This window comes from Notamacropus eugenii, chromosome 1 (genome assembly GCF_028372415.1).
Source record: "Notamacropus eugenii isolate mMacEug1 chromosome 1, mMacEug1.pri_v2, whole genome shotgun sequence".
In the NCBI taxonomy this organism is placed as follows: Eukaryota; Metazoa; Chordata; class Mammalia; order Diprotodontia; family Macropodidae; genus Notamacropus; species Notamacropus eugenii.
Window position 1 is genome coordinate 477,740,255 of NC_092872.1, and position 25,369 is coordinate 477,765,623.

Consider the following 25,369-nt stretch of genomic DNA (forward strand, 5'->3'; position numbering starts at 1 on the left):
CTCACTGACCTTTGGCGCCTGTGGGTTAAGGGATCTGTGAACTGCTGCTGCTGCCAGGGATTCCGCCCATGAAGCCAGCTCTGGTCCTGCTCCTCCCTGTGCCACGTAGCCAAGGCTGGGCTGGGCTCCACTCCGCATCCAATGCAACAGAGCTTTCCCCTTGGCCTTTCAGGTCACCCTGGGCTGGAAATCTCCTCCACTCTATTGTTCTGTGGCTTGCTGCTCTAGATTTTGTTGAGAGTCTTTCTTTACAGGTATTTTATGGGCTATGGGGGAAGAGCTAGAGTATGTGTGTCTTTCTACTCTGCCATCTTGACTCTGCCCCTGATAAACTTTTCTTGCAAGACAAAATTTGGACTAGACCCATAATTGAATAGAAAGGGAACTGAACTAGATCCAGAACTGAATCACAAGATGGAGTCAGTGTGGGACATGTTTATATATATGTATGTATGTGTGTGTAGAGAGAGACAGGGAGAAAGAATGTGTGTATGTGTATGTATATATATGTAGTATAACATAATGTATGATATATATGCATAGAGAGAGACAGAGTAAGAGAGAGAGAGAGTGTGTGTGTGTGTGTGTGTGTGTGTGTGTGTGTGTGTGTGTGTATGAATAGTAAAAGTAGCTACTTGAAAGATGATCAGGATTCTGAATGGTGAAGACAAGTAGCAAGTGCATTCCAGGTGTAGTTTCTTGCATGCATGGAACAATCCATCAAAGAAGACTGAGAAAGAAGGGTCAGATAGGTAGGAAAGAACATTGGATTAGAATACACGATATATACAAAGGGAAGAATATAAAATAAGACTACAAAAGTTGGTGGGAGTCAGAAGGTGGAGGGAGGACTTTGTATTTTATTCAAGAGTTACTGAAGAATTTAGAGCAAGGGAGTGAGTGATATGGTCATATCTAAACCTTAGCAACGGTGGTGGTTGTCCTTCGTTCTTGAAGAGGACCAAAATGACATCAACGTGCTAGAATCAAGTTTCAATGTGTCCAACTGTGACTGATCAGACCAATATGAGCTCTGAATGCTCTACTACAGGTCAGACACAAATAGGCTGTGTGAACATTGGGGGTGGATATGCTAAATTTACGCATCCTGCATTTCCTTTGAGCTATTTCAATTCTGCTTTGCTCTTAGAGCACAGTACCTTCTCTGATGTGGGCATACCGTGCTGGGCAGTCCTGTGTTCCCGTGTCATATGATCAATTCCAAAGTCCTTAAGAGAGACCTTGAGAGTGTCCTTGTATTGCTTCTTCTGACCACCATGTGATCGCCTGCCCCATTCGAGTTCTCCGTAAAATAGTCTTTTTGGCAAGCATATGTTCTGCATTTGAACAACATGGCCAGCCCATCAGAGCTGCCCTCTCTGAAGCAGAGTTTGAATGCTTGGCAGAATCTTCCTAAGACAATTCAAATGAAAGTGATATTTTGGCAGCTGTGTGAGGATATATTAGAGAGAAGGGAGACACTGGAATCAAATAGGATTAAAAATAATAATAATAACAATAATAGCTAGCATTTATATAGAGCTTTAAGGTTTGAGAAATTTTAAATGTATTATGTATATTTTAATATATTTTATAATAAAATATATAGTTTATACAATATATATAATCTCAGTGGTCCTCACAACCACCCTATGAACTAAGTAGTATTATTTTCCCATTTTCTAGATGAGGAAATGGAGACTAAAGAAATTAAGTGACTTGCCCAAGGTCACACAACTAAGTTAACCTCTGAGGCAGGATTTGAACTCAGGTCTCCCTGACTGCAAGTCTAACATTCCAGCCACCTAGTTACCTAGGGAACTAATCCAGTAGTATAGGTATGAGAAGCGATGAGGACCTAAATTAAAGTGGTGGCCATATGCTGAGAGAGAATGGGACGGATGTGAAAGATGTGGGAGTAGACTGCACAAGACTTGGCAGCTGATTGACTATGTAAGAAGGGGTGAGAGAAGGAAGCTTTTTTCCCTCCTTAACAGCCCCTGGGATGAGGGATCCCAAAAGAATCACTGTGGTGGGAGCAAGATACAGGCTACTTAAAACAGTATTTTATAAGGAGAGACCTGAGCCAATTAATTCCTCGGTGGTCTCAAAGAGCTCTCTACAAGTAACTGTCCTGGATGGTCGTGAAACAGGAGCTTTATGCAATTGAAAGTGGAGGAGGCTAAGGGCAAATAGCATCTTAGAATTTCATGATTCTGTAGCGATACCTGGTTCCCTCTTCATCCCATGGGATCCTGCACATGGCTCTTTCTTACCAGAGATCCTCTAGGGCTTTGCACAATTTTTTCATCTTTATCTTCCCAGGGGAAGTGATGAGAAATTTCTCAGTTTGTTCCTTACTGGGGCCTCTTCAGGGAGGTAAATGAAAGTGATGCTCAGCACATTCCCTCCTAACCATTCAGGGTTTCCCATCTACCCACGGTGCCTTTCTACCCACCTTGCTTTGTTCTTCCTCAAAGAAGGCTACATCATTATTTTGTCCTAGGATTGCAGTTTTTAGAGCTGGAATGAATCTTAAAAATCATCTAGTCTGTTTAACCTTTCATTCTATAGAAGATGAAATGAGAGAAAGGAGGGAAAGTGACTTGTCTAAGGTGACACAGAGTAATATGATGGAGCCAGCTTATACCAGCTTAAGAGAGTTGATTATTAAAATTTTAGGAATTGCAAGCCAGTTGTTAACAGTCAACATGCAGTTTATTCAGTTCCCAAACTGATATTATTATTTGTTGTTTTAAAGAATTAGTGTCAACCACAGCAGAATGTATTTTTAGTAGATTATTGTCTACTTTAAATAATTGTGGCTTTAATGATAAATATTTGAAAGCAAACTTAATTGCATTTTGTTCTGTTTTGCTAGGAGGAAAGTCTGGAGTAACTACAGCGTTGTTAGAAAATTTCCCCAAAACCATCATTTGACACTTTAAATCATCAACTGCAGTTATAACTTGACAATTCAGTATCTGAAATAAAATGTCAATCATTTAAAAATATTTCTGGGTAACACGTATTAATTATCACCAATGTAATAAAAATCAAACTGAACTAGAATCTGTAGCTAAAGAACTTGAAACTGAAATGATTAAAATTGATCAAGTACAGGGACCGTGAAGGGCAACAGGTAATTTGTGAGTTGCTACTGCTCTAATGGCGGCTCATACCCTATGTTGCATGTACATTTTTCCATTCTTCTTCTTATTCTGGTTTGGAAAAGAAATTAACTAACATTAATTTCTTGTAAGAACTTGTTTTAATGATTGACATTCTTGAAGAATTTTCATTACTTTCAACTGCATTGCAGTCAAGATCAACTAACATTCAGAAAATGCAAAAATTAATCACACCATAAGAGCTTTGGAAAATTTAAAGATTGGTACTGAAAAGCATGAATCTCAAGTTGAAGATCTGATTAAGTCAGATAAGTTTAAAGATACTCCATTTAATAAAAATAATAAATTTAATGTTCTCCCTAGGAATAAGTTACTAGAAAATACAATTTAACACATGAACTTACATCTTTTATTGAAAAGAAACAATGATGAAAGCATTTTTAATTATTTTGATTTATTAGAGTCATCTACTTGGGATTATGAAGAACTAATTTTACTATGGTTAGCTGGTAAAAAAAAATTCACCAAGTGAAATTTTAAAGCATGAAACTGATGAAATGATTTTCAGATTTTGAAGATTATAATATAAAATCAAACAATGTTCCAGTCCTGGCAACAAACTATACAAAAAGCTAAAAAGAAAGCACTATATATAGTCAATAGTACTAAAGCTGAAAGAAGTTTCAATTTAATTAATATAACTTGCAAGATGATGAGAAATAGTTTAATAGTAGTTCACATATCACCCTTAATGATAATACATTTATTGGGAAAAGAACTTATTGAGCTGCAACTCTGTTTGTCAAATCATGGTTGAATCACAATCATAGGATGACTAGAGACACAAGAGTTTGGCAAAAATCAACAAAAGCATTCTGTGAGAATCAATTGTCTAAATGGAATTTGCAGATAAAGCGTCTTGTATATTTTATTATTATTTGTCAATGGTATTGCTATGTATCCTTTGTATCAGCTAGGTGGTTCAGTGGATAGAGCACCAGGCCTAAAAGTCAGAAGACTCCTCTTCTGAGTTCAAATCCAGCCTCAAACACTTACTAGTTGTGTGACCCTGGGCAAGTCACTTAACCCTGTTTGCCTCAGTTTCTTCATCTGTAAAATGAACTGGAAAAGGAAATGGCAAATCACTCCAGTATCTCTGCCAACAAAACCCCAAATGGACTCACATAGTCAGACATGACTGAATGACAACAATCAGTGAAATGTGTAAGAAACTTATGAATAGTCTTATGTCATATCCTACCTACCTCCCCAAGAGCTGATTGTTAAATATTTACCAGCACAATACTTCCTCAAAATTGTCTAGTTTAACCTTTCCTTCTCAGAGGATAGGCCAAGGGTTAGAAAGTTATGTCTGACGTTACGCAGGTAATAAGTAGTCAAGCTAGAATTTTTTGGATCCCAGATTTGGAATGGGAAGGGATTTTAGAGGTTATCTTGTTCACCCCCTTAATTTTGTGGGCAGGAAGAGAGAGGTTCAGAGAGACTGAGTATCATGACCAAGGCAGTAAGTGAAAAATAGCTAGAATTCAAACCCAGACCTTCTGCCTCCTGATTCAGTGCTTTTTCCTGAGATCCTTTAGTTGTACCTACTTCTTCTAAAATACATACCATATACATTTGTGATTTTTTTTTTGCTAATTCCATATCTTTAATTCCTCCAAAATTCATTATTTTGTGCCAAGAAAAGTTACTTTTTTTCTGATGCTACTCTTGGGCATTTCTTTTATTCTATCCATTTCCCCCTGGAACTTCTATAGGTATTTTTAAAAATCTCACGTGTTTTTTCACTGTGCCAGGGCTCTTCATCAGTTTGCTCATTTCTTTGAGTGATTCTTTAATCGTCTTGTAAGAATTTCTGGTGGCTTTGCTTGTTTCGGGTGTTCTTATTACTTTTTAAAGAGAGATATGAGGGTGATAGACCCCTTTGAGACCTCCTACTCCAACATCTTTTCTGGAAATTGAATCTTCCTCAGAGAATGATGACAAATGTCAAAGGTTCAAAAGATCATAGACTTGGAGCTGAAAGGGATCTCAAAGGTCAAGTAGCCCAACTTCCTCATTTTATAGATGATGAAATGGAGACTCAAAGAAATTAAGTCACTTGCTCAGGGTCACACTTCTAGTAGTATCTGAATCAGGATTTCAAACCAGATCTTCGTGGTTCCAAGTCAGTCATCCTATCTATGTTGTTGCTTAGTTGTGCTCAACTCTTGGCAGCCCCATTCAGGGTTTTCTTGGTAAGGATATTGGAGAGGTTTTGCTGTCTCCTTCTCCATCTCATTTTATAGATGAGGAAACTACTTGCCTAGGGTCACACAATTAGTGTCTGAGGCCAGATTTGAACTTAGGTCTTCCTGACTTGAGGCCTGGCTCTCTATCCACTGTGCCACCTCACTGCCCTCTATCCATTATGTCTTCCGGCAAATATTGTTCATTTGAATTTTACTCTTCCTGTTCTGCATGCTATGGCAAGACATCCTCTTAGTGCTGTAGGAAATCCCCTTTTGGTGATTCCTAAAATGAGGATGACCAGTACTCCTACATCCATGCCAGACCTGGCCATTGCTGGTGAATCTATGAAGAAATGAATGAAGTATATGAAGAAATAAAGAAAGTCTATGAGAAAAGCCAAAGTTGGCTCCTTCCTGGGTGCAACTCCTTTGGAAGGTCTTATAAAAATAACCCCTAAAAGACTTTCTCCCTTATAGAGACCTTGGCACCTGAGGACCACAAGGCATTCAGCCATAGGGAACTTAAAGCTGCTTAGACCATGGCATGGTAAAATAGCAAGTGCGTAAAAGAAAAAGCTGGGATCTCATGGGATTGGAGGGAAGACCTCCCTCTCTTGGGGGCTTTGGAGGCACTTGGAGAGAAGAAGGTGGAGAATCCTGAATGTTAGTGTCCCTATTATAATCAAGTCCTGTGACCTGGAGCCAAGAGGTAGTTACAGAGGATTAGAATTCTAGAGTCCAGAAGAAAGAACATTCCTCCATGAAGTCAGTCCCAATGGAACACATACTTGGTGGATGCAGGTACTAGTAGAACCTCAAACCTGGCCAGAAGACATGATTCATATATATGAGATATAACCAGGGATCTGTGAGTAAATATTTAACAACCAACTCTCCCCCCTCAAAAAAATGTACTACAACACACTTTTAAGCTTAATTGACACTATTAATATTGTCTCCATTATTTTCTTAAGTCTAGACAGTCAACAAAACAATAAATCAAACCCTGATTTATATTTCAGAAATGTAAATGCTCACACTGAAAATTTGACAATTGGTCCTAAACCACATAGAGCTAGCACCAGCATACCCCTGCATATGGGCATTAAAGTCCTCCTTAACCTCTCAGGGACCCAACCTGACTTAGCTAAATCAGGTTCTTTAAAACCCAGAACCAACCTACAATGATCCTAGTAGTCTCTCTATCCTACTAGACCAGTAGTAAGGGCCCAAAGCCTCTTTCCCACTAACTGGGAGATTGGATATCAACTAACCGCCAATTCCCTGAGAGGCTTTATTAAAGTACCCTTCTTTCCCTCTCCCTCTACTCTTTTGTTCCCTCTCATCACCCCAACATGAATTGGCACAAGTCGCCAGGTCTAGGTTCTCCTCTTTCCATCTCCCAATATATGCTTGGTCCTACTAGATGCAGAAAAGAACCCTATAAAATCCAATCAGACATTACTGGTTGGAGTGTCTCATTCTGCCCAGGGCACCAGTGGGATGTGCCCATTTCTACCTGGGGATCAAGCAGATCTGACCTGTTTCTTCCTTCTTCCTGGCTTATCTTGCTATGTATTCTTTGCTTGCTTGAATTGAATCTTGATTATCTTGAATCTTCCTGAGCAAGACACAAGCTTTGTCAGAGATGCTGTAAAAGGGACTTTTATTCTGAGTAGGAGTTTGGGTCAAATGATTGATAAAGCCTCTTCTAAACTCAAAGACTCTAAGAATCTTTGACTCTTAAAGTTCTTTCCTGGGAGCCAAGCTGATGAATGATGTCCTCCACCTGTGCCCCAGGATTGAAAACTTTACTAGTAGTATGAAGGATTCAAATTCAAGCAGTTTAGGGTAATCCCTGGTATTATGGATAACATTTGCTGCTGATTTTTGCTTTGTCTTCCTATAATTCTTGCCCACCCCTCTTTGAGACCATGCCAGCCTAGTATAGTGAACAGAGCACTGAACTCAGAGAACCTGGGTTCAAATCTTACTTCTGACGCTTACTGCCTGTGTAATCTTGGATAAGTCACAACCTCTCTGGGCCTCAGTTTCCTTCACCTGTAAAATGAGGTTGGAGAAAATTATGTGGGAGATCCTTTCCAGATCTAAGTCTATGATCCTATAGCAATGATCTCAGACAAGTCACTTTATTTTTCTGGGTCTGTTCTCTTATCTGTAAAATTAGGAGGTTGGACAAGATGGACTCCCCAGATCTCGGTCTATGGTCCCAAGTGACCACCTTAGCTTATCTAAACCCATATTGTGTTGTGTCCTGTCCTATTACTTGGACTCAGAAGTTTTTCTGATCTGGGTGAGCCTAGCTCAAGTTGGTGCATGCACCTGGACCAACGTACTCACTCTGATTTGTTGTTGTTTAGTTTTTTTTCAGTCATGTTTGACTCTTCTTGACCCCATTTGGGGTTTTCTTGGCAAAGTTACTGGAGCGGTTTGCCATCTCTTTCTCCAGCTCATTTTACAGATGAGGAAACTGAGGCAAACAGGGTTAAGTGACTTGCCTAGAGCCAAAAAGCTTGTAAGTATGGAAGGCCAGGTTCAAACTCACAAAGATGAGTCTTCCTGACTCTAGGCCATGCACTCTATCTGGCAGCCTTCTACTCTGATCACTGCCCCCCAAATTCCCTTTATGTTTGCCTTGCTAAGGTTAATTGCCTACCCAGGGAAAGGACACCTACTGCCAAGAGTTAGTCGGTGCCTGGAACCATTCTCACCCATTTTTTTTTCCCTAAGAAGCCAGGAATAAAATTCTTCCTCCCATCCCCCTAAAACAGATGAGTAAGTCCTTTTGGTCTTTCAGTGTACATAAAATGAAGAGACTTGCTATCTTGCCCCATCTATCGCTAGTCCCCTGTTGTTTCTACAGGATTTGAATTATGGGGTAATAATTCACACCTAGTTGCAGAGATGGCATCAGGCCTTCGGCCTCATGCCTGACAATGCTCCAGGCATGAATTATTGCGTCATCACTCACGCCTTGTCCTGTCTTATTGCTTGAACATCCCTTAAATGACAAAGTTGGATTCATTAAGTATAAATTCAATCAAAACTTGAGAGGAAGGGGGAAAAAAAGGAAAATTGAGAGAAAAATGGAAACGCTTGGAGGCAGGTCATTGCTGTTGTCAGGAGATCAGTCTCTGGACCAAAAAGTGAGTTGTCACTGAGCTATCACCTTGCTCCAGAAGGAAGATGTCACAGATCTTTGGTTCTCCTGGAGTTTGGGGAAAAGAGGGCAGCAAAAGGGGTTATGAAGTGGAAAAAACATTGGGATAGGGGACAGGAAACCTGGGGTGTGAGTCCCAGCTCTGCCACTAATTAATTGTGAGGCTTTAGCCAAGAAAGGTCATGTGGTACAGTAAGAAGTATGTGGGCATTGGAAGTCATGGGCTCAAAACATACCTATTTTATTCTCTTACTACCTGTGTGACAATAAGTAAGTTACTTAACCTCTTTGTCAGTTTCCTCTTCTATAAAAGGGAGGGGAAGTTAGACTAGAATTCAGGGGTGGGGAAACCATGACCTGAGGGCCACATGTGGCCTCGAAGCCACAGGTTCCCTACCCTTGGTAGATGATCTTTTAGGTCCCTTCAGCTTTAAATGTATGACCTTATGCCCTCTTGGGGCCTTAGTGTCTTCATCTCTCAAATGGGAATAATAAGCCTTGCCCTATGCATTACCGAGGGGTTCAAATGAGATATTCAATGGGAACTGTACTTAGAACTGTAGGTATGCATAATGCACAGTATATGAGGGAGGCCAAAATGCAGGTTATACTAAGAAAACTCATTGTAGGACTTTAAGCTGGTCATCTTTTTCTCTCTGAAACTTAGTTTCTCCATTTGCAAAACAAGGCTATTAGAATAGATGAGCTTAAAAGTCCCTTCCATTGATAACATTTCGAGACCCTGCCTTGGTATTGCTATTAGGGCTGATACTGGATGCTGGGTGGGATGATATTTCCCCAACAGCCAATGGGATCTATGTTCTCTCAGGCAGTGAGGGAGTCTCCCCTCTACCATTAATATGTTCCCTGAAGTGAGGAAAAAGGAGGAAGGGTCTGAGCCCTCAGCAACACTATCTGGCAGTCTCAGAGGAAATCATTTTTTCTTCTATGGGATGATGCTTTCAATTCAAGAACCCCAAAGATCTCCCAAGACCCCAAGACCCTCATGTATCATAGGCCTGAAATTGACACCCTCATCCTACAATCCCACAGGCTGCTTTGACACACTGCCACCTAGTGATCACTTGAAGGTAATACATGAGTTCCAGCCTCCCTTCTTTTCCTTGGGCTATGCCTTATAGTATTCCTTAGGAACTGAACATAGCCTTAACCTTTCCAAGGATTTTCCTATTTATTATTTAACTTATTATCCCAATCCCCTTTGTAGGCAAGAATGGTATGAATTAGTATCCTCATTTAGTAGATGAAGAAATTGAGGTGAAAAGTCAAGATGGATGAAAGTTCTAAGGGCTTACCTCAGAGCAAAGACTCCCCCCATGTGTCCTGACTCCCACACAGGTGTGCTTTCCATAATATCCAAATGCCACAGACAAGGAGTCAACTAGCTTTCCTGTACGCTGTGGGCCCTTGGGGATCTTGCTTGTAGAATAGTAGTCTATACAATTCTCCCCCACCGGTGTTCCTAATTACTATACTTCCTAGACTTTCTCTTTCAAATCACATCCACAACGTCTGGTCTAAGGTACCCCTTAATATCTTTATTCTTAGATATTTGACAGTCCTCACCAAGTGCCATCCCAACCCCACCAATGGTGTTTCAGGAGAGGAGAGAGAGAGAGGACAGAGAGAGGAGGTGTGAACCATGGAATCACAAAATGTTAGGGCCAGAAAGGAACCGGGAGATGATGGATCCTGCACAAATCCATTGTCTGGACTGACACGAAGAAAACTGAGGTTCAAAGGGACACAGCTATTGAGGGCTTCTGGGATGATGGCCCAGATCCCCAATTCTGTGCTTCTTTCTGTTCTACACTGTTTCATATATAGGTGGTTGAAAATTAAATATCTAGTCAGAGACTTCATTAGTTTACCACAGTCTCAACACCTGGGGACCCTGAGTGATGTGCTCTCAATGAGAAACGAGCTTAGTCACCTTACAGAAGTGAGAGGCGGCATTGCATGGTGGAGAAATCACCGACCTCAGATCAGAAAGACATGGAATTCAAAGTCCACCTCTGATACTAATAATCACAGATAATAATCTGTGATCCTGTGCAAGTCATTTAACATGCCTGAGGTCCTTTATTTGTCAAATGGAGATGACAATACTAACACTTATTTGTCAGAGTTATGAGGATCTAATGAGCTGATATATGGAAAAAGGTGTGCAAACATTATTGAGACATGATACAGTTCCAAGAACATTGATGACCAGTGTGCAGAGGAGAGACAGAGGCCAGAAGGCTGAACTCTTCAAGCAAAAAAGCCTCAGAGATAGTACTTTTCCAGCATGGGACAGGGAAGTGAAGGTGTTTTCTTCACTTTGAAACTCAACAAATATTCACCCCCCCAACACAGAACAAGGTACTAAGGAATGACAATGAAATATACTTACCTTGTTGTTGTTCAGTTTGGGGTTTTCTTGGCAAAGATACTGGAGTGGTTTGCCATTTCTTTCTCCAGTTCATTTTACAGATGAGGAAACTGAGGCCAACAGGGTTAAGTGACTTACCCAGGATCATATAGCTGGTAAAGAACTCAGGTCTTCCTGCCCAGCACTGTTTCCACAGTGCCACCTTAGCTGCCCCATCCTGAGGTATATGCTAGGATAAACAGAATTCTTTCTCTAGGCTTTACAAGGAAGGAGCTTACAATCTAGTTATTATCTCTAGCAGAGAAAAGACAAATAGGCACAAAAGAATAAATAATGTGGGTGGGAGAGAGGGAAGCTAGGTATAATGTTGCAAAAAAAGAAAAGAAGAAGTCTATTGAAATTTGTGGGACTTTTTAAATACAGAAACAGTTCAAAAGGAAACAAACAAGGTGACTTTTAAAGTAACATGTAGAATTTATTCTGTACTCTTAAAGAAGCAAGTTGCATATAATAAAAATGTATAATTTCACAGAGTCCTCTTTTCCTGTTCTACTTTGTATATGGCAAATTTTCATCTTTTATTTTGGTGTTTGTTAAGTTCAGAAGTTTAAAAAGCATTTAAAACATAATTAATGATGCAATATATTACAGATGCCAAATGAGTGGGACAGACAGTGAGTTCCAAAGGGGTTCAGGAGAAGAAGAGATCATGAAGGGCAAGAGGGCTAAAGAATGATTCAAGGAAGAGGTGATGATAATTTCTGGAAGTGTAGATGAACTCAGTGAGCTGGCTGGTAGACCTACTTGCTAACAGACAGCTGTAGGTGAGAAGAAAGGCCCTGGCTTTGGAGTCAAGGGGCCTGGCATGAGTCCCAGCTTGTCCACTTACTGCCTGTGTAATCTCAGACAAATCACAGAGACTCTGTTTCCTCATTTGTAAAGATGTGAAGAGGGGAAAAGGTGATTCCTAAGGTCCATTTTGACTTAAAATCCTCTCTTGATCCTTCTTTAGGTTGTTAAGATAGTCCAGCCAGACACTAAGCTTTTGCATAAGGCTAGAGTAGAGTTGGTCAAACCTACCTAGGTAAAACCACCATACCAGAGAGTCCTTGATCCATTTTTTTGGCAGTCTGGTAAAGCCTATAGTCCCCTTCTTAGAATGACTTTTCTTAAACGCATAAAATAAATGGAATTACAAAGCAAACCAATTATATGGAAATAATTATAAAATATTTTTTAAAACAAGTTCAGACTCCAGGTTAAGAACCCACTGAGAGTCAAGCCACTTTACAAAGATCCTGAAATAGACTCATCTTCCTTCCATTCTAACCCTGCTCTCCCCCTTACCCCCTACTCCCACCCCAAACCTCCACTCTCATTCTTGGTTCACTGACACCAAGTTTTGGAGTTCTCCCTCTTCACCTCCCCCTTCCAGAAGCTTCCTGGCATTGGATTCCTAGCCACCTCAGCCAGGATAATTGTGAGCTTGGGTTTTCAGGAGTAACTTTGCTTAAGAAATGGAGGGCACTAAACAAACAGAAGCTGTTTCTACAGAGTACAGGGAGACATGAATGTTGTGTCACATTGTTAATGTAAACACAGGCAAGCTCAAGGTCAGTCGACCAGAAGTCAGGCAACTAGGCTGAATCACACAAGCCAACAGCTTGCCTGATGCTCACACTGGACCCTCTAATGAGAATCTAACACTTTTTTTTTCTTAGTGCTATTTTATCCAGCAAGGTCAAGAAAGCATCTCTACAAATCAATTTAAACAAAAGTACTGGAACAGATAACCTTGAACTCCAGAGTCTTAAAATAGCTGCTTCATCTGTAGCCAAACACAGTAACTGAGTTATTTAGCCCGTCTTTGTCAACTCATAAAAAACCTTCTGCATGGAAATGGGCCAGAAGAAAACCTTTGCATAAAAGTGGATGTGAGACCAGCTGAGATTAATAGAGATGCATCATTCTTCTCTGGGTGTTACTTAAATTGCTAGAAAGATTTATGCATTCTTAGGTATTATGAATATTTGACAGAGGACGATTCATTAATATCCGCAATGTCTGGCAGAGGGGCAACCATCCCAGTAATCTTAATAATTCCCAATGATGTTCTGGGGGCAATGGACCATGGCCAGAGCACAGCAAAGTTGTCTTTATGGATTGGCTCAGAGCCCTTGAAGGCCAAGTCAGGTTCTACCTTCAAAGTTTCTGTTGACTGACTGGAATTGATGTACCAGGGGGTTGAGTAGTGGAATATTTGAAAGGGTTACTTAGTACTTGAGTGTGATTGACAGTAGGCCTTGATGGGCTCTTGACAGTACTCTTCTTTCTGTCGTTCATCATAGCAGAGAGGTGACCCTGAAATGTCCAAGGCTCCCCCAACAGAACACACACTCCAGCAGGTGCTACAAAACTGGAAAGATATAGATGTGGACCCTGTGACTGACTACATGGGTATTGTCTGAGGATCAGTGTACCTAAAAGTTAGAAAGTCTCATTGTCTGGGCGCTGACCACCAGGTGATGGTGATGATGATGAAGATGACTGGCCATAGCATCTTAGGAAGATCAGCTACTAAAACTAATTGGGAGTTTGTTATTGTTTAGTTTAGTTGTTTTCAGTCTGTACAACTCTTCATGACACCTTTTGGGGTTTTCTTGACAAAGATCCTAGAGTGGTTTGCCATTTCTTTGTCCAGCTTATTTAACAGATAAGGAAACTGAGGTGACTACTCCAGGACCACACAGCTAGTAAGTGTCTGAAGCCTTATTTGGACTCACAAAGATAAATCTTCTTGACTCTAGGCCCAGCACTCTATCCATTGTGCCACCTGGCTACCCCTCTCAGGGAGATCAGCTACTAAAGCATGAAATACTGAGTATTTTCAAAATATTTAGTATTTTGAATTACTGAATATTTTCAAAATATTTAGTATTTTGAAATGAGTATTTTCAAAATATTTAGTGTTTTGAAATACTAAGTTCTAAGTTTTAAGTAAGTTTTGCACTTAATTGTTCTCTGTTTTATGTGAGAGTCTTATCTCCTCAGCTAGACCATAAGCTTCTCAAGGGCAGGAAATAGGAGTGTGCTGGAAACATCTCAAACTGGCAGAACAGACTGTTAAAATTTCAGTGTGAGCACTTACACCTTGGGAATCCACAAACATTAGAAATCAGGGCTTTATTTATTGTTGCTGATTGTCTAGACTTAAAGAAAGGGTGGGAAAATGTTAATAATGCAGATTAAACTTAAAAGTGGACCTGTTTTATTTGGAGAGTTGGTTGTTAAGTACTTACCAGCATAGCCCTGGCAGGATGCCTCTGGACTGTTCTACAGTGTGCAACAGCACATTGCAGATGTTCCATAAATACATCTTGATTAACTAATGGACTGATTCTTCAGGAGAGTCCTAAAGGATACCTTTGGAAAATTCTTCCCCACAATGTTCTCTTCTCTTCCTCAACGTTGTGTGATGATAGGTTTCCAACAGGATCTCAGGCCAAGTTGATTTTCTCCATAACATTGTCAGTAATAATAGATAACAATTATATAGCACCTACTATGTGTGACTGGCATGTAGCTACTGTATTTGCCATAGCTTCTTGGAGCCATAGGTGAGAGTTGGGTGACAAGTGGACGCCAGTGGGTTAAACCAAGTTGTAGGTATCTGACAGGCCTCCAACTCATTGGTGAATTATTGGGGTGTCTACTCCAAGCAAGTGAAGACTTCTCTGACAGAATGAGCAGATAAGAACAATTTGTTTCAGTATCCATGAAAGCAACCGAAGCAGGTACTGTGAAACACTTAGAGCTTGGTCAGACATTGAAGACACCAAGGTCATCCTCTGCATCCCTGGTCAGTGGTATGGCAGAGGACATTTCTTGCATCAGGTCAAGAGTTGGATGAGATGGTCTCAAGAGTCCCTTCGGCCACTGAGAACATAATTTTGTGAAAAATGTTCTTTCTTCACCCATCTAGGTGTGAATTGAGTCACTGATCAAAGGATCCAGAGTGTTTCTTGCGCCATATGTAGCCGACATGGTCCAATGGAAAGAGCACCGACTGTGATGTCAGAGGACATCATCAGAGTCCAAATCATCATTGATGCTTTCTACTTGTGTGATTCCCTGGGCCTCAGTTTTCTCTGCAAAATGAGAGAATTGGACTAAATGGCCTTCAAAATCCTTTCTACTCCTTGGAGACAATCTCTTACATTTCAAAAATCCCTTGTCCTAAGTCTTACTGTTGTGGTCTCCCCCAACAACGTTTTTCTGGGTGAAATCAGGTTCAACTGAGCAACTACGGTAGTCTGAAAATATAAAAGAAGGCACAAAAGAGAGGCACAAAGAGGGATGATGTGGAAAGAGAAAGAGAGAGTCTTTACCTTCCCTTTGACTTGGAATCTGGGAAATGAATACTATGCTCCATGTAGGTATGTCTGCCTGACATAGGATCATTTGGGGGGATTATCTCCTTCATCCCTGCTAGCTTTCTTCTTGAGTCCAGCTGTGTCCTTGAGCTAGTAACTTGGTTACCACAGGGCACAGAGTCACATTGTGCAGGGGGATTCATGACTAGTTTTGGGATGGTTGTGGCCAGAAGTCAGGTGGGATGACTCTCATCAAGCCTGGGAGACATGTATCCAGGTCAAGCTGATATCAAGGCATTATTGTTTCCTGTTTCAGTCTCTCTCCTTTCCCTCCCTCCTTTAGAAAAGGAGCTCACAGTCAATTTTCACCACACAGAAGCCCAACGGACACACACACACACACATACACACACACACACATACACACACACACACACACAAGATCCCATTGTCCTCTGCAAGAGGCCCGCCCACTCTGGCAGAACACCTGGGCAAACAGGACTTTTTATGGATGGAATATTGTACTTATTTTCAGCCGCTGACTAATACTCAGGATTGTAGGCGTTAGGAGAAGAGACTCTCCCTTGATGCTTTAATTATAATCATAATAGTATTGATAATAATGCCTTGTGTGCTTTTCTCCCTTGTCTTGGTTGATCCTCACAGCATTCCTGTGAAGGAGAGCAGTTATCATTATACCAATTTGACAGATGGAAAAGCTGAATAAAGAGAGGTCAAGGACCTCAGGACACACAATGCCTCAGGACACACAATTAATGAGTAATAGAGGCAGAGATTGGAACTCAGGTCTTGCCTGGAGTCATAGAATGTTAAAAATGGAAGGGATGTTGGGGATAGGAGAAGTGATGATGAGAGGCAGAGAGCCTTTCATCTGATGCCCAGAGATGTCATGCAACTTGGCCAAAGTCACATGGTCCAAGACTCTGGCAGTGGCAGAACCCGGGCCAGGACCCAAATGTCTTCATTCTGATGCCAGTGTTCTGCCCACTAGCCAGCAGAGGCAGTGACTTCTCCATTTTTCTGGGGGACTAGGAGATCCAATAATCTAATTAATAAGTGGCTGAAGTGGAAAGACAGCCCAAAATTAGTTTTCCATCCACCCTGGTGACTTGGTTATTTGTGGGCTGCTGCTCCCTGGAAGGTTGGTGCTGAGTCCCCATTTGGCAAGCCCTCCTTGGGAATCAGGGTTCTATAAATTAACTGATTACTGATAAGCCCTAATTATAAATTAGGTCTTATTATCTGTAGCTTCTGAACTACACTGGATGAATTAAAACTCTAGGAGCAGAAATATTTCAATTAACCATATGAACCCGGGTAATTGCCTGCCTAGAAAATATCCTGATAGAATGTTCCCTGGGAGGGTTATGGGTATATCAGAATGGGACTAAAACATACACTGTGTGAGAAGGTATGAGGAGCCTGGGGCCCCCTCTAGCTGTTACTATTTCCCAAGGAGCACCTCACTTAGTCTCCCTCCCTGCAGCCATGAGAAAATGTCTCTAAGGACCAACTATAGGCCCAGGTCACTTGAACAGTTGAAATGAAAAGAAAAATAAAGTAGTTTTTCAAGGTTGGTTCTAACTCTCTTTTGCTTTCCATAGCTAAAATTCACAGAGTGTTTTGAGAGTTGCAAAGGGCTTTGCATATATTATCTCATTTGATCCTCAAAATAACCCTGTGAGGAATCTAGAGTGACCATTATCACCAACTGAGAAAGCTGGAGTCATGGCCTAAACAGACAAGATGCTAGCTCTGGGACACATAGGACTCTGAGCTGATTTTTTTTTGCCTCTCTCAATCTGTCTTCTTGTAGCTGTTTCTGACCAAGTATACTTCCCGTAAGAGGTATTAAGACAGAAGACATCTATGGGACCCCACAGTTTGGGACAGTGATATAGATGAGGAACCTTCAAAGAATGGAGAAGGAGTGAGTGAAAAAGCAGGAGGAAGACCAGGAGAGAGGAGTGTCACAAAAACCCAGAGAGAAAGGAGTATCCAGGACCCGCTGCAATAATCAAAAGACTAGAGGTACAACGAAAACTTGAACAAAGTTGGTGACTACATGAGGAGACATAAGGGGGTCAGATACAAGATATGTTGTGGAGGTAGAAACAGCAAGATATAGTCATGGGTGGGAGAGGGAGAGGAGTCAGAGATGATGCCAAAATGACAAACTTAGGATGGTAGTTCCTTTGACAGAAATAGGGAAGTCTGGAAGAGACGACTGTTTCTGGAGAAATATGGTGAACTCAATTTTGAATGTGTTAAGTTTCCAAGACATCTAGTTCAAAATGTCTAACAACTGATGTGGCACTAAAATTCAGGGGAGAAACTGAGGCTGAAATCTGGGAGTCATCTGCATAGAGATGATAGCTAAACCCATGCAAACTGATGAGATTACTTAGAGTGTAGAGAGAGAAAAGAAAAAGGCTTAGGACAGAACCTTGGAAAGCACCTACCCTTAGAGGTTATGTTAGGGATAATAAGCCCAAAAAGGAGAAGTAATGGTCAGATAATTAGGAGGACACTCAGGAGAGAGGAGTGTCACAAAATCCCCTACAGAAAACAGTCCAGGAGGAGAAGGTAATTAATAGTGTCAGATGGAGCAAATAGGTTGAGAAGGATGAAGACAAAGAAAAATCCACCAGGTTTGGCAGTTGTATCACTAGTAACTTTCGATGGAATGGATTCAGGTAAGTGATGAGGTCAGAAATAAAACGGCAAAGCATTAAGGAGAGGAGAGAAAATGAAGGCATTGAAAATAGCTAGCTTTTCCCAGCAGTTTGGCTGAGAAAGGAAAAAGAGATAGAGGATGATAACTTGAGCAGACTGATAGTCTTGTGAAGGTTTTTTAAGGATGGAAGAGACTTGGTTATATTTGAAATCAGTAGGGAAAGAACAAATCTGTAGAGAGTTTAAATTTAGATCAAGGAGGTGATGGTTGAGGGTGTAATCTGCCAGAGAAGATGAGCAGGGCTGGGATCAAGCCTATGTAGAGGAGTTGACCTTAGCAAGGAGAATCATCCCCTTTTTGTCAGAGACTGTAGTAAAGAAGGAGAATGGGGAATGATTTAAAGGGATTTTTAGATGAGAGAATTGGTGAAGATAGAGTTCACACTGGATGATTCAATTTTCTCAGTAAAGTCAAGGACAAGATCTTATCAAGGTAACATCAAGGGAGAAAGGGAGGTGTGGAAGACTGGAGGACAGAGGAGAAGGTTTTCAATAGCTTTTGTGGGGAGTGAAAGGGAATTGACCAGAAAAAGAGGGTCGTGCTTACGTTGGATAACATGAATTTGTAATGTACCCAGTCAGTATGGTTGTGGGATTTTCTCAAGCTTCGTATAGTAGCCCTGTGAGTAGCAGAAGAGGAGGCAGATGGTAGGAGTAATCCAAGGATAAGGTTTGGCAAGAGATGAACGCTGATAGGATAAAGAGGCCAGGGATGTGAGAGCAGAGAATGGTGTGGAGCTGCAGTGGCTAACTATGGGGCCAAGATTGGAAAAGGAGGAAAGAGAATTCAGAGTAAGGGTAATGGCCTGAGGGGGGGCAGCAAGAGCATGCTGGAGTAAGATCATACCAGCCTGGAAGAATCAACTGGTAAATTTTCAGTGTGAATATTTACACCTCAGAAACTACAAACACTACAGATCAGGGCTTGATTTGTTTTGTTGATTGCCTAGACTTGAGAATCGGAGAAAATGTTAATGCAGATCAAATGTAAAAGTGTATTGAGCTTTTTGAAGAGTTGGTTTATAAACATTTACTAGCACATTCCAGAAGGAATTGGAGGTCTCAGTGAGAGTGAAGAAGAGGTTTAAGAAAGGTGAGGCATAGGAAGCAATGGGATGTCAGGAAGTTGTGGCCAGCAAAAGAATGTCAGAGAAGTGGAACTATGGGTACTGAAGTGGAGTGAAGGAATAGGTGAGGAGATTTTAAGGAGGCTGAGGAACTGGAAGGTTAGAGAAGTAGGGAAGACATCACTAGGAATATTGAGGTCCTCAGAGTTCTGGGCCTGGAGTCAGGAAGACTCATTTTCCCAAATTCAAATCTGGCCTCACACATTCACTAGCTGTGTGACCCTGGGTAAGTCACTAAACCCTCTTGGTCTCAGTTTCCTTATGTAAGGAATGAGTTGGAGAAAGAAATGGTAAACCACTGTAATATCTTTGCCAAGAAAATCCCAAATGGTGTCATGAAGAGTCAGATATGACTGAAATGACTTACATAACAACAGTGATGATAGAACAGAAGTTGGGGAGTAGAACAAGATGGCAAACAAGGTTCTGAATTCTTTGAAAAAAGGAGTGAGAATTATCTGGGGCTTGGTATACAATACTCACCATGATTGGGATTGGGTGGAAAATTATGATTGAATGATCTTAAAGGAGAGGCTGCTGAATCATAGTGTAGATAAAGAGAGAGTATGGAAGTGGCAAGGGGTAGCAAGGAATATTTCCACCACCCCCTCCAAGAGGAACAGTGTGTCCCAAGGGTTAAGAGAAGGTACAGATTGTTCTAGAAAGGATGCCTGGGAATGTAGTGTCTTCAGAGGGGATCTGGGATCCAGTGACAACTAGTAGTTGGAAGGAATGTAAGAGAAACAGGTCTCAGACAAAGGAGAGCTTGTTCAATATTGAACAGAAAGTACAGTGGGCACAGTGGAAGGAGTGGTTGGTATTGGAGTGGTTCATGGATGGCATAAGGTTGAAGAAGCTGAGGAGGTGGTGCAGGGGATAATTTGCTCCTAGTGGCCAGTGATTGATTAATATAGGGACACAGAGAGAAACAGGAAATGGAAAATTCTTAGCCATAGGGATGAGAGTGGGTAGTAGATGAAAAATGAATTTGAAGACAAATCGCTGCTCCCTTCTCTAGGCTAGCTCTGGAAGGGGAACTGGTGAAGGTCAGCAGAGGGTTGTGACCAGAGTGGGTTGGCCTTCACTTGCTACCTGTAATTGCAGTTAATCTCCCTCCAGGAGGGGCATGTTAATTTATTTACTATTTTCCTAATGTTTCTTGCTTTCTTCTCCCTCTATGGTTGATCATACCTTGGGAACCTAGTTATTGATTACTGCTATCATCAATTAAGTATTTATTAAATGCCTTCTATTTGCCAGAAATTATTCAAGGTCCTGGGGATTCAACTGTGAAAAAAAAAGAAATATAAAGAAATTTTGGAGGGGGCACTAGCAGCTGGCATCATCACAAAAAAGCTGTGTAGGGAAGAAGGTGGCACTTGAGATGAACTTTGAGGGAAACCTGGGATAATAAGAGTTTGGACTGCAGTAGACACTGGAGGGGTCTTCCTACCTGAGGCAGAAGCCGCCTCAACTTCAAAATCATACTGTTTCTGGCATCTTGTGGATGTTATTCTGACTGCTTTCATCACCTCTGATTCACAGCTGTGCCTTCACCTCTATTTTCACTCCCGCTCTGGTGTTTGAACCATTGTCCTGTCTTGATCCCTGGTTTCCCAAGTGTCTCTTGGGTCCAGTTGATGACACTGATTAAGACTTGGTCTATTCCCTAAGCTTCACCTGGTGTTTTGGATCCTGACCTTCAGTCCTGCCTCCAGGATCCCTTGTTGCCCATGACATCTGTGGTGCGGGTCCAGGTTCAGTGGTGATTGACATGCCTCTGGGGACAGGGATCATGAGAGTGGTTCACATGTTTAGTTTTAATCAACATTATAGTCCTTCATGCTCTGCTCTCCAAATTGCCCTTCACATGGTTGCTGTTGTTCAGTTGTGTCAGATTCTTTGAGACACCTTGGACCATACTGTTCATGGAGTTTTCTTGGCGATGATAGCACAGTGGTTTGCCATTTCCTTCTCCAGCTCATTTTACGGATTAGGAAACTGAGGCAATCAAGGTGAAGTGATTTGTCCAGTGTCACACAGCTACTAAGTGTCTGAGGCTGGATTTGAACTCAGGTCTTCCTGACTCCCAGTGCTCTATCCACTGAATCATCTAGCTGCCCTACTCCTCATAAGTATATGAGAATATTATATATGGTCATGTAAATATCTTACATACTATAAATATATTATATATAAGCATATAAATTTATATATGCATCCTATTTTCCACCTTCAGACCTTTGCCTGTCTGGAATGCATTCCCTTCTCACCTCTGCTTCTTAATATTCCTACTTTCTTTCAGGACTCATTTTAAGCCCTCCTTTCTACCAGAGACCATTCCAGATTCTCCCCTCTCCCCAGTTGCTAATGCCACCCCACCAAAATCAGCTCAGCTCATATAATTCTGTATTTGTTTTGTGTGTATGTATACATACACACATGTGTGTACATATATACACATATATGTGCATATATATGTTTTGTGTGTGTGTGTATATAATGGGGTGTGCTACAGCCAACTCCTACTGGGAAGCCAAGTGTTAAATTTTCAGTGTGAGCGCATACACCTCAGAAATCAGCAAATATTACAAATCAGAACTTAACTTACTATTTTGTTGATCGTCTAGACTTAAAGGGATTTTTTTTCAGAGATCCAGTTGTTAAACATTTACCAGCATACTCTTGCCCATATAGGTAAATTGTTCTATTCCTACAGAATACACTTTGGGTGGGATTATTTCACTTTTGTTTTTGTATCTTCATTGCCTAGGACAATGCTTGGCACATAGTAGGCACTTAGCAAACACTTGTTGATGAACTGATAGCTCTCTTATAATTTGGTGAAATCACCTTAGCAGCTTACAGATCCAGCGAAGCAGAAAGTTCCCAGCAAGGCCATTAGCAATCTCTTTTGTTTGTAAGAACAGGAAAGCAAACCTGGAGCAAGGGTATGACTTTTGAGAGCTGAAGGAGACTAGTTTCCTCTTATTTGCTAGTGCAACCAAACATTTAATTATAAAAGCTTCTCAAAGGCAGTAGATGTTAAAATTAAGATGAATACACTCGTTTTGGCCAATACCATGAACTGCTATTACTCTGAAAGTCCCAATTCATTACTGTATATTGTAACGGAACATTAACACTCACATAACGACCTCAGAACCTGCTGAGAATGCACAATGAGGATGCCACCAGGGCCTCTCCGGCTCACAAAAAAGAGTTAGGCACCCTTAGCAAAGCATGTCTCCAATGGAAACATTGACAGACCTTTAATTACAATAACACACCATGTGTCAATGCAATACTACAGCTCAATTTATGGGCAAAGCCAGATTCTAGCCTAGGAGGAAAACATGCATTCGTGGGAGGCCAGGGCTGCCTCCCTGCTTACCAGTTCCATGGCCTGGAATCTCCAGCTCACCTGTGTTGTACAGTGTATAAGAAAGAAAGGCCTAAAGACTTCCCTTTAGCAGGATGGATATCCCTGTGCTGTGGAAGGAGGAGGGATTCCTTCATGGCTAATTGTAAACAATAACCATTTTCTTGGATTTGCAAGGGTCTGGTTCCACTCCTGGGGTGGGTCTGGAGAAAGAATTCTAAAATATCATAGAATTTTGAACTGGAAAAAGGCCTGGGAGCAGGGGTGTGCTGGAGCCAGCTCCAACTAGCCAGAAAGAGCCCATTGTTAAATTTTCGTTGTCAACACTTACACCTCAGAAACTGGCAAATGCTACAAATCAAGGTTTGATTTATTGTTTTGTTGATTGTCTAGGCTTTAAAGTGAGGGAGAAATGGTTTATAATGTAGGTTGATCTTAGCAGTGTGTTCTGTGTATAAGTTTGTTGTGTTTTGTTTGGTTTTTTTTGTCCAGAGAGCTGGTTATTAAACACTTACCAGCATACCTCTGCCAAAGAAGTCATCTCATCCAAATCTTTTATTTTAAAATAGAAGAAAAGAGGCCTCAGCAGAGCTGGAATTGGACCCCGCCTCCTCTGACTCTAAATCTTCTATTACAACATGTGGGACTTGCTTGTCAACCATGGGAAGACTTGCCGTCTCAGCTGTGTAGCTGTGTGGCTCTTTCCAAAGGTACATCTATATAGTCCTTTATACTTTTAAAAGTGCTTTAGGCATAAGATCTTATTTAATCCTCAAAATAAGCATTTGAGGTAGTTAAGACAGAGATGATGATGATGATGATGATAACAGCTAACATTGAGATAGTGCTTTAAGGTTTGCAAAGTCTTTACATATATGATTTCTAGTATCATATACCCATTGTGCAGATGAACCCGAGACATAGAGAGATTAAGAGACTTTTTCAGGGTCACAGTGAGTTGTTGGCATAACTAGGATTAGAGTTTGAAAAAATAATGGGGTCATCTAGTCCAATCCCCACGTGTTATAGATGATAAAATCTAGGCAAAGGGATGTTTTTTTGTCTTTCCCAAGGACAATTGGGTTCATGTCAGGCTCCTATGAACAGAATGGTTCCATTCATTGTATTTGCATCCCCAGCGCTTAACCCTGGCTCTTCTCCTTGCCAATGAAAAACCCTCCACCTGTCCCATGAATGTTCTTTCTTGTTTGATCATTTTCAGTCTTTCCTTTTCTACTGACTCCTGCCATCTTATTTATAAACATGCCCAAGTTTTTCCCTTCCTTAAGAAAAAAAAAATCCTTTGCAGGGGCAGCTGGGTGTTGTAGTGAATAGAACACTGGCCCTGGAGATAGGAGGGTTTGAATTCAATTCCAGCCTCAGTCACTTACTAGCTGTGTGACTGTGGAGAAGTCACTTAACCCCGATTGTCTCAATCCCAGTCCTTCACTTGACCTTGTCATCCCCTCAAGTCATTTTTTTCCCTCCCTTTTTCTGTCAGTCTCCTAAAAGAGTGTTCTACTTCCTCACTGCTTTTACCTCTGGCTTCCAATCTCTTCTCCAAACTTCCCTGTTGTTATCAAGGGCTCTCTCATCCCCCGATCTACCAAAGCTTATAACCTCAGAGACGTCTGACTTTTTTACTCCTCATATACCAGCAGCTGCTGAGTTTTGTTCCCTTTACTCCCATAACTGCTCTCCTTCCTTTGCTCTCTTCCTCTCAAACACTGTCCTAATTCTAGTTCAGACCCTGGACTTCTGTACCAGCTTCCTAATTGGTCTTCCTCATCCCGTTCTCTTCCCTTTCTAATCCATCCTCCACACAACTGTCAAAATTATCTTACTAAGGTACAGTTGTCACCACATCACTCTCCTGAATTCAGGCAATAGTTTGATCTTCAACAACTTCCACATTCTCTCTCCAACCTCTTTCTTTCTCTTTAAAATTCACATTTGTCTAGGACTATAAAGTTCACATAGTATTTTCCTCACAACCATCTTATGAGGGAGGTATTGCAAGTACTATTATCCTTTTTTTACAGATGGGGAAAAAAATGGGCAGATATGTATGGGGTTGGGAGTCAGGAAGACTCATCTTCCTGAGTTCAAATCTGGTCTCAGATACTTACTAGCTGTGTGACCCTGGGCAAGTCACCTAACCCTGTTTGCCTCAGTTTCTCACCTCTAAAATGAGCTGGAGAGGGAAATGGCAAACCACCCAAGTATCTTTGCCAAAAGAAAGACAAACCCAGATGGGGTCATGAAGAGTCAGAATACTGAATGACAACAATTTTAAAAAAAGTTAAATACTATGCCTGTCACATTATGATTCAAAGAACTCTATCCATTGTGCCATATTCACTGCACCAAACTACTCACTATGACATTCTACTCCTTCAAAACAAAAATTCCTTCAGATTCAAATATTCTACCTTATACTACCTTCCTTCCTTTTATGCACCCAATATTCCATCTCTCCCCTCCACACATTTGCATGTACAGGGCTCTTTCCTCACTTATTCCCCTCAGAATCTTTATTGTCCTTCAAGAATTGGTTTAGATGCCACCTCTCTCATGAAGCTTTCCCAGATGCCCCTGGTTGTCAAAGTTCTTTCTTTCCTAAAATTACATTTTATAGATTTCACCACATATAGGTTGTATCTCTGAAATACAACATAAGCTGATTGAGGGCAAGGAATGTTTCATTTTCATCTTTGTCTATGACATGATACAATTTCTTGAGAACATTTTTTTATGGGTGTATGATTTTA

General features: G+C 41.0%; 1 long non-coding RNA gene and 1 pseudogene across 1 annotated transcript; both read left to right on the plus strand.

Moving 5' to 3' along the window:
* Positions 1-68: 68 nt before the first annotated feature.
* Positions 69-6,530, plus strand: LOC140518499 (E3 SUMO-protein ligase KIAA1586-like; annotated as a pseudogene).
* Positions 6,531-8,440: 1,910 nt separating this feature from the next.
* LOC140526877 (uncharacterized) lies at positions 8,441-23,295 on the plus strand. Its single transcript, XR_011974573.1, has 3 exons — positions 8,441-8,550; positions 17,170-17,384; positions 23,168-23,295. It is a non-coding gene; the product is annotated as an uncharacterized lncRNA (long non-coding RNA).
* Positions 23,296-25,369: the final 2,074 nt, after the last annotated feature.